The sequence below is a fragment of the Epinephelus lanceolatus genome, chromosome 17 (genome assembly GCF_041903045.1).
Source record: "Epinephelus lanceolatus isolate andai-2023 chromosome 17, ASM4190304v1, whole genome shotgun sequence".
NCBI classification, from domain to species: domain Eukaryota; kingdom Metazoa; phylum Chordata; class Actinopteri; order Perciformes; family Serranidae; genus Epinephelus; species Epinephelus lanceolatus.
In genome coordinates this window covers 16856615-16866133 of record NC_135750.1, presented here as the reverse complement: position 1 = coordinate 16866133, position 9519 = coordinate 16856615, and positions in this window count along the sequence as shown.

The window sequence follows — 9519 nt, the reverse complement described above, 5'->3', positions numbered from 1 at the left end:
AGTAGCAGCCAAACACTCCACAGACCTGCTGTGATATCTCACAGCGTCACATGTAGGATACAATGCAGATCAATACAGCCAGAGTTGTTTAAGGCTCCCTGTACAGAATTATAAATTAAAGGTTCAGTGTGCAGGATTTAGGGGCATCTATTAGCAGAAATGATCGATGGAATTCACAGCTGTTTTTATTAAAAAGAATCATGATTTGTTACCTTACAATGAGCTCGTTTTGTTTACATACAGAACGTGTCCTGTCCCACGGAGTCTACCATGTTGTTTCTACAGTAGCTCAGAGCAGACATTTCAAACACTGACTCTAAATAGCACCATTCATGTTTTCGCATCGGCCACCAGGGGTGTCAAACTCATTTTAGTTCACGCGCCACATACAGTCTGATTTGATCGCAGGTAGGCTGGACCAGTAAAACCATTGCATAATATCCTTTAAATAACAAACACCTCAAAATGTTCTCCCTTTTTTTGTTTAAATAAGTACATCTTAAAAATGCTAATCCATTTACAAAACAGATGACAAACAGCCTGTGATATCTTCAGAAGAATAAATGCACTTTCAACAATATTTTTCAATTGTTCCACATTCAGTCAGTCGACTACTCACTGTCATGTGCATTTCCACTGCTACTCAGTGTTTAACTTGCACCTTAAACCTGGCACCTCCTAGCCTCCACAAGTGCATCACTATTAGGTGTGCAAGGTCATCCGGCCGGCCACATTGGACCCTTTAGTAGGACGGTTCTAGCCCTGAGCAGTATGTTTGACACCCCTGTCCTATATGCTTTGCACACATGAGAAGTTTTAGTTCAACCTCACCGCTAGATGCCATTAAATACACACTGGACCTTTAACAGCCAAAATGCGTACCATCAGGTATATCTTTAGGCTGCTCCATCATCCCAACAATAAAACATAAAAATGTTGTAAACCAAATAAAGTATAACCAAACCAAAAGGATGGAATCGAGGGAAGAGAGGGTTAACAGAAAGGTAGGCAATCAGACCTGATGACCTGACTTCACTGTTCAGACTGAATCAAATTCTGCGGGGTGAACATAATTATTTCTGTGTATAATCAACCCCACATATTTACATATAATAAAACCCCATTGACGAAATATAGAAAATAATCCAATGCAAAAAAAACATCCAACCCAGTAATTTACCTGCATATCCACGTAGGTACACACAAACACCATTATCTTATATCTGATGAAATGTCATAACTGTGCTTAATAAAGTCTCTGGGAGTCTTATTTTGTGTGTGGGAACCTGTTTTTTGAACTGAAACATTTTTTAAGCAAGTAAATTTCAAGCAAAACAAACTTCATCCCCAACCCATAAACTAATTTCTACACATCTCATGATTTTATCACCTCATGTATGATACGATAATGTCATGTGTCAGACTTATTAAGAGCTGTTATGAGGTCATGAAATGCTGCTGCCATGGAAACTTGTTAAATAATTGTTGGTAATTGTTAAATATAGTTGTCAACTCGGCCTCTGGGTCATGACAAAATGGGGACACAAATGCTGGCAAACTGAAATGATTATTGCAATAAAGGAAATTAATTAACAAGTAAATTTGCATGTAAAGTCCCAGTGTGACTAAGGTGGGACAAAAGGAGGTCACAGGTGCAGGAGGGCAGGAGAAGACGCTGTGACCAGGCTTCCTGGGCAGCTGAGGAGCAGTACTGTGATTAAAGTGGAGGAAATAAAAGTATTGTAGCTTCATCTTCTTGCCTGTGATCCGGGCACTCTTTTTCTGTCATTGTGCATCATATAATGAACTGCTTGCTTGTTGTCAGGACTAATTCACTGTCACTGTTTTGTGTGATACTTTACAGTGAACACCTCTCTTCACTCCTGTCACCATTCAGTCCTTATCTGCGCCTCCCTTCATGCGTTGACTACCTATTACATATAATGCCAATCACATTACAGGTGACATTTCCCCCCCCGTCATTGTCAACATGCTCTTTCTGGGGAAAATCAAAGATAAGAGATTGAGGAGGGCTCAGCGCCACAGAATCACTTTGTCCGGCTCTTTGATTATGTGCATTTACAATGTGATTGGTCTCCTGGATGACGACAGAGTTCAGGGAGCTGCAGGGAGCTGAAGAGAGAGGAAAGCAGTCAGGCTCGGCTGATTGCCCTCTTCATGTGATATTGATGGTAATCCTCTCCAGGATTTTCAAAAGGAGGAAGAAACCGATAAGGTTTCTTTTGACATTCCTTCGTTTTGTCAAGGATGCGAGACTTCCTACTGTGCACACGTGGGGTGTGTGAGAGTGTGGATGTACTTCAGGAGCTGGAGTGATTGAGAGTGGAGATTGAGAGTCAACTGAGCGCCTATCATTTCTCTTCACACCCAGTTTCCCAGTTTCAAGTCATCACACCTGAGATCTGACAGATTAAAAAAAAGCATCATTATTATCTACTGTCCACTGAGCGGCTTCACTGCAGCAGTATGGTGGTCAGTGCCTTGCTCAACGGCACATTAAGTCCATCACTAAGAGTAATGTTTGTCTCTCATCACTTCAAAATTTCTTGATGCTCCTTGACAGTTGAGATTCAACAAATTTAGTATCCAAAATAAACACTGCATCGACACAACCCAGTAGAAAATTATGGAAACTTTACATTTGTTGTGGCAGTTCAACTTGGGACCCAAATACAAACACAGGAAACAGGGAGTGGTTAGAGGCAGTTTATCGTAGTTTGAAGATTTGGGGCTGAAGGCTTGAATGAAATGATGGCTGAGGAGGGCAGAGAATGTCTAAGTAGAGCTGGCAGAGGCAGTGGAGACAGAGTAGTCCAAATTCAGAGGCAGAAGACGAGAACAAGGCTGGACGTGGCGGGTTATGGTTGAAGCAGGGTAAGAAAAGAAGGAAAAAAAAACATGACGGAGATGGGTTTTTCTTTTTCAAGGGCGTATACAGAAAATGACACTGTTTCTAATTAAATGAGAGTTCTTCTTTGAACACAGGCATATTTTCAAGGTGGCCCATTCTCCACCCAACACATTGTTGGAGGACCCACTCTCTCTATGGGCCCCCACCTCACAGGTCCCAGTGCAACAATATATTTACGCCCCTGATCAGTGTGCCATAAATACAGTTGTATCCACCGATAAATTGTGTATTTCAATTTCTTCTTTTGACAGTTTCCCAGCCAGTCCGTGTATTTACTGGCTGCTCTGCCCCATGGGACCTGTTATTCCGTTGCAAACCAGTTTTTCCCAAAATGAGAAAAGAGTGAGTCCATGTGCTGAATAATTCTGATGCTGATTCACACATCTAATGGTTTGCCTAAAATATCTTCCTGCTTGGTTTTGTTTGGCTCCTTCGTACGGCTCATCTGTGACGACCTGAGTTAAATTAGGCATGTTGGGGAGGAAAAAGGCAATTGAAGCTTTAGAACATCCTCAGCTTATTGATAAGTGAATCAATGGGGAACACAATGAATAAAAATCATTCACCTGGACCTGGCACCACCAGCTCAAAGCCACTAAAAGAGACAGATGTGTAATGGAATACTGATTTCTGTGTGGAGCTCTAAGCTTCAAACACTTTTTAATTTCTATTTTTTTAATCTGTTACTTTAACTAATTGTCACTTAATTGTGTGAACAACTGTTTTTCAGTCAACTGCTCATTTTAGTTTGGACACTCTATTATTGTTATTATAATTAGCATATAAAGGAACAGTTTTTACATTTTGTGGAAACGTCCTTAAACGTTTTTTGGTTGGAGTTAATGAGTTAATTGAGAAGACTCACACCACTCTCATGTTTGTCCATCAAATAAAATGGAACAAGCAGCAGCTGGTTAGTTTAGGCACACAGAAAGCATTTTAGCAGCTGAAGGCAGCTTTTTGTAAATGTTTTTAGTAAGAATTAAGCTTTTTGCTCCTGTTGCTCCTGGAGAAAAGTGCCCCATGTCATCTCTACATTTTTGCCATTGGCATTTTGCAGGCCTTCTTTGGTGGTCACAACAACAAGTGGTGGTGCTCAGTCACTCAGCAGGACCAATGGACTCCCTGTAGTCAGTATTCATTTTTGTTGTGCTCGGCTGACGACTGACAGCAGGTTTTGAAACTGCCCACAAGTCATCTTAAAATATGCCTGGAAACAGCCATCATGGAGGCAAAGCTCCTGGACCAACTGGTGGTATTCCTGTGATCCACTCTCTTTTTTAGGTTCTCAGTTTACCTGTTCCCAAAAAACTATTTGCTGACAGCCCCTCAGCCTCAGCCAGAGCTACAGCAGGTACCCTCTGCCTCAACATTTTAGGAACTATACTAATTACTGTGAAATAACTAAAATACAGATAATAACAAATGGAAGAATGATTACACAGGATGGTAAGGGTAAGGACATGATGGGTTGGTTGCCAATAAAAAGACGTAGCAAGTGGCATTCAATTTGAAAAAGAAAAGGCAGTGCGATGCCTCGCAATTTGTGTTCAAATTTGTTTGTTAGGATAAGGCCCCTTGGGATATGCCATTTGTTTTCGAGGGGTCCCAACATTTATCACAATCATAGAAAAAAAAAAACAGAGGAATTTATTGCCAGGATAATGAATGTGGCAGTAGGGGACAATCCAGGGGATGGAAGCTGAGGGGAATGGGTTGACAGCAGGGAAGCAAACTAGAGTGGAGGGGTTTGGCTGGTTGGGAGCGTGGCAGATGTACAAACAGGCAGGCAGGTAGGCAGTGATCCTGCTATGACACAGGAAAAACACATGGTAAAAAAGTTGAATTCACAATTCAACAATGACCTGAAGCATGACTATACCACAGTGGTAGACTCAACAGTCTGCGGAGGACTGGAGAGGAGTGCTGCAGCGCTGATTACTGGATGGTTCTCAGGTGAGCAGCAGAGAGCAGGTGAGTTGAATGAATGCAATCAGGAACCCAGGGGAGTGAGGGAGGTGCCACGTTCACGACACAGTACACGATTGAAATAATTCCATTTAAATATAAGCTGAAGCATGTAAATGTGTCTTCTTACATTTAGAGATGGCCATTTGAGTGCACCATGCATTGTACAATGATTATGAGTGAGAAAAGGACATCCAAGGACAAATCTGCAGAGTCTATTAGATATGGTGTTAAGTGGAACAAGATCTGATTTAAATGCTTTCTAATAGACAACATCACAATAGTACTGCAACCTGCAAACCACTGTCTTTCTGATCAGGGCCTCAGGGAGCAGGTGGTAACAGCTGGCAACCAACTGAGTTTACAGGAAGTCAGTGCATGTCCCGGCAAAGAACTAGTTCCAGCACACAACCACCATGAAACCACAACTTTTTACACACAAACAAGATATTACATGTTGATTGTTGAGGTTTGGAGGTGCTGATAGATGGATGTTATTACCTGTGGACAGACCCAGACTAGCTGTGTCCATGTATTTAGCCTTAATGTTAGGCTAAACTGATCAGGTGCTGACTGCCAACACATTCTAACTGCACTGCCTTGTCACAAATCAGCTTTTGCTTATGGACTTTCCACATCCACATACTATGTGCAAGGTACCCTGGGTGCGTCGGGTGTTGACTTTCTGGGACACTATGTCAAGTTCTGCCTGTTACATGCATTGTCTTCTTTCAAAATACACTTCCGTTTTCACAGGAAATTTAACGTCTACATACGCACGACATCATTTTTCCTGTCAACAACATACACACATGGTTGGGTTTAGGCAACAAAAGCACGTGGTTAGCACAGGGTTTGGCTTTAGAATCTTACAGGACGCGAACACCACTCTCTCGTCTGAAGGTCTGTGTTTGTTGGACGCATCCACCACCCCTCCTGCCCGCCCCAGTCGGGTCCATGTCATTGGTCCGACAGCCCATTGGTCCGACATCCCATTAGTCCGACGGTCCGTGGTGCTGAACGGCTCCCGGCAGGCGTATTTCTGCCTTGATGGTGCGCCGCAACCGGCTCTGGGTCAGCTGGGAAAGGCTTGAGGCGAAGCAGGCTCACGGTTTATGTGTTTGTCACTTTCTTTTTCATTTTAACCCACACCATGATCTTTTCCTGACCCTAACCAAGTGGTTTTTGTGCCTAAACCTAACCAGACCTTAACCACAGGGCATCATGATGATTTCGGAACAACGGGACTTCGGAACAATGGGTTTAATATGGTCGGAACAATGTGATGTCGGACCAATGGGCTGTCGGACCAATGGGCAGTTCCCCCCCAGTCGGACTTTTGTCCCTCTGCATTTCCAACCGGCACTGCTGGGTGCTGTTAAACTAAAACCGCAACCAGTCATGTATCATGCCGACATTAAAGGATGCCTTTTTTTTTGTTGGTTTCTGACACTGCAAGTCACTGCCCAAGCGCCAGATTTCGATGACTTTGGAGTGAGACTGAGCTCTCCTGTCATCTAACTCTTGAACACAGAGTCAGTTCAGAGTATTTCCCAAAATGTCAATGGATTCTGTCTGTGCTGATTGTTTTGATAATCATCTTGTACTTCCTTTTGAAGTGGATGCAATGACAAAGTGTCAGTGGCTGACATATAAAATGACATTAGATCTTGTCTCCTGACACATATCAGGTTCAACTCACAGAGAACTGACGCAGTTTTGTGCTCTGCTCTGCTCTCACGGTGAAAGTAAAAGCAAAGTTTTATAGAATTTGGCTGGCCTTTAGATTTGAACAGAGCGAACTGTAACAGAAATAACAAGGGAAAAGAACTTCGTGAAAAGCTTTATAATTGGCTGAAAGCCGGTGTTATCTGGGTTGTTGTCAGGGGTAAGTTATATCTGCAGGTCTACATCAGTGCTGAGTAAAAATCTCACCCATTTATCAACAGATTTGTCTGAACAAATCACACTGTTGTCCATTTGACTTTTGCTCCTTAATTGCTCCTTAATAGTTACTTTGTCTGTGTTCCTCAATGAAAGATGTAAGTTACAAAGTTTAAAAAGTCAGTGCTGTTTATGAAATAGCGATGATGTGAACGTGATGAAGGAGACTCTGCTGACACCGTCTTGCTTGTATACAGAAAAGGTTTATTACAAGAAGTGCAGCATCAAATCAAGCACCTAGGATTGCCTGAGAGAGGGTTCGAAGCCAATATGAACTGCTCTGAATAACAGCTCCAACTACCCTGCTTATATAGGTTGGTTATTTTTGTGAAATGTGAGACAAAATGAAACAGATGACAGAGAGACACCCTAGTTGGACTTCACCAAACCTTGACCTGGGCCATAAATACCTGCTTGACCCTGGGCCCCTAACTGGTCATCTGACCCAGAGCGTCACAATACAACGTCAGATACCACATCAGTTATAGTGTCTGGTGGCTGGCATGGTACTAAAACTGTTAAAATTACGTTGTGGCTGACGATGATGTTAAAATCGAGCATCGTGCTGTTCTGAGAACAGCAAATTGCAGACATCTGGCTCACTGAATCAGGCGGTACTCAGCCCAATTAATCCAATTTTATGACGGTTCATCTCTTCTCTCATCAGACGGAGAATCAGACCAGATTCTGAATCATTCTCATAATTGTAACATTTTGAGATTTGCATGGTAATTTCTTTTAATAGGTCCATGATTATGACTTACTGTTACATTTTTGGCAGAAGGTTACCATTTAAGGAACGCCAATTTTCATGCTCATATTAGTCAGAGATGTGTCATATGGAATAAAGACTGAATATCCTGTTGATGTCAAAATGGATCACCGTATGAACAAAGAACGCAGAATACCTACAGGGAGCGTTTGTGCCAGCTGTTGGAGATGAACAACACACTTAGGTTCACTGAGGAGTGTTTTGCTGGTGCTGGTTTGGGTGAGGAGTGTGTGTCAGTGTGTGCTTATGCATGACAACAGGGTGCCACGTTTACACTGCCAACTAAAAGCTATAAGTATCAAACATTCACACACAGAAAGAAATTTATATTAAATCGTATTGTTATTATTTTTATTTGTTCATTTATTTTTTATAAAACATCACATTTCTTTTAATTCTCTAAAAGTAATCACATTCATTACTAATCACAAGAACGAGACAGCTGGAGTAGGAGGACACGAGCAACAGTAGGGAAATGGGGAATGGCTAACAACAAGGGTGGCGCAAATTAGACTAAGGCTTAGTCCACACGAGCACGGGTATTTTTAAAACCGAACTTTTTTGGCCTCCAGTTTTTAAAAAATCTGCGTCCATACGAGCAGTGTAATAAACATGACACCGCAAATTCCACTGTCAAGCAATGTAATACACATGCCAGAGCAGTAGGTGGCTATATAACTCCTAACTCTAAAGCCATTGTAGCCAATCAGAAGCGTACTATTATGCAGCAGGAGCAGTCTCCGTAATAGCACACTCTTGCGCCTCTGTTGCTGGATGTGGTTGAGTAGCGTTAGTTGTATGATACAGCCACAAAGTGCTGATATGCTGATAAATAGCAGCAGTATTTTGTTTAGCTCCATCCTCAAATCGTCTCTCGCACACACTGGATCGGGTAATAACACAGCTGTTTTCTGTTTACGTCGCACACTGTGACGTCATACAATGGAGACGAGACAAAATACTAATAAGCTGCGGTTATCCTGTCCACACATGACTGCTGACACCAGACTTTTCCAAAAAAGTTCACCCTGGACTCCGGTTACAAATAACTCCAGTTACAGGGGCCCAAAACTGCAGTTACGTGTGGATGAAAGGCCAAACTGTGAGCAAAGAGTCACAGTTTTATAAATACCTGCGTTGGTGTGGACAGCCCCTAATACAGAACGGGTGTGAATGGATGACTCTGGGAACAGGGAGGGACTAACGAGACAGGTGTGACATAAAACAGGCGGGAAAACACACAAGGACAGGAAGTAAAACCAGACACGGCACACGAGGAGAGCATCTATAAAATAAAACAAGGAACACAAACAGAAAACTTGAAAACAAAGTCCATAGGATAACAGAATATAAGCAAAAAAACAGGATCATGACAGACAGTCATCATCAAACACTTGGTCAGTGGCGCCTCCAGTGTCAGTTTAGGACTCTCAGTGGCACCGTGTGTGTGTGTGGCATTGTGTCTTTTCTTAAAGAAACTTCCATTTTCACAGGAAAAAGAGTTTCAGCTGATTAAATGTATATAGTCTTTTTTCAAAATAAACTGATGCAGGATACAGGTAAAATAGTTGGTCTGTGTGTGTACTTCTTCAGGTTTAGGCAACAAAAGCATGAGGTTAGGTTTAAAAAAAACATCATGGTTTGACTTAGCATATCATTTTGCTAACATTATGTAACATCACGTCATGTATGTCACATGCGTTATGTTACAAGCGTAGTATGCCACACACATAAGCACACTGCATTGTTATTATAGCACCTCGAGTGACTTTTGGTTTCATACAGGAAACAAACAGCACTCTCCTGGATGAAAGTCCATGAGGATGAAAGCTCCACCCTGTATGGACAGTTGCTCAGAGCATCAAGACATGCCACCACCGGGTGTGTCTCATTACTTCACTTA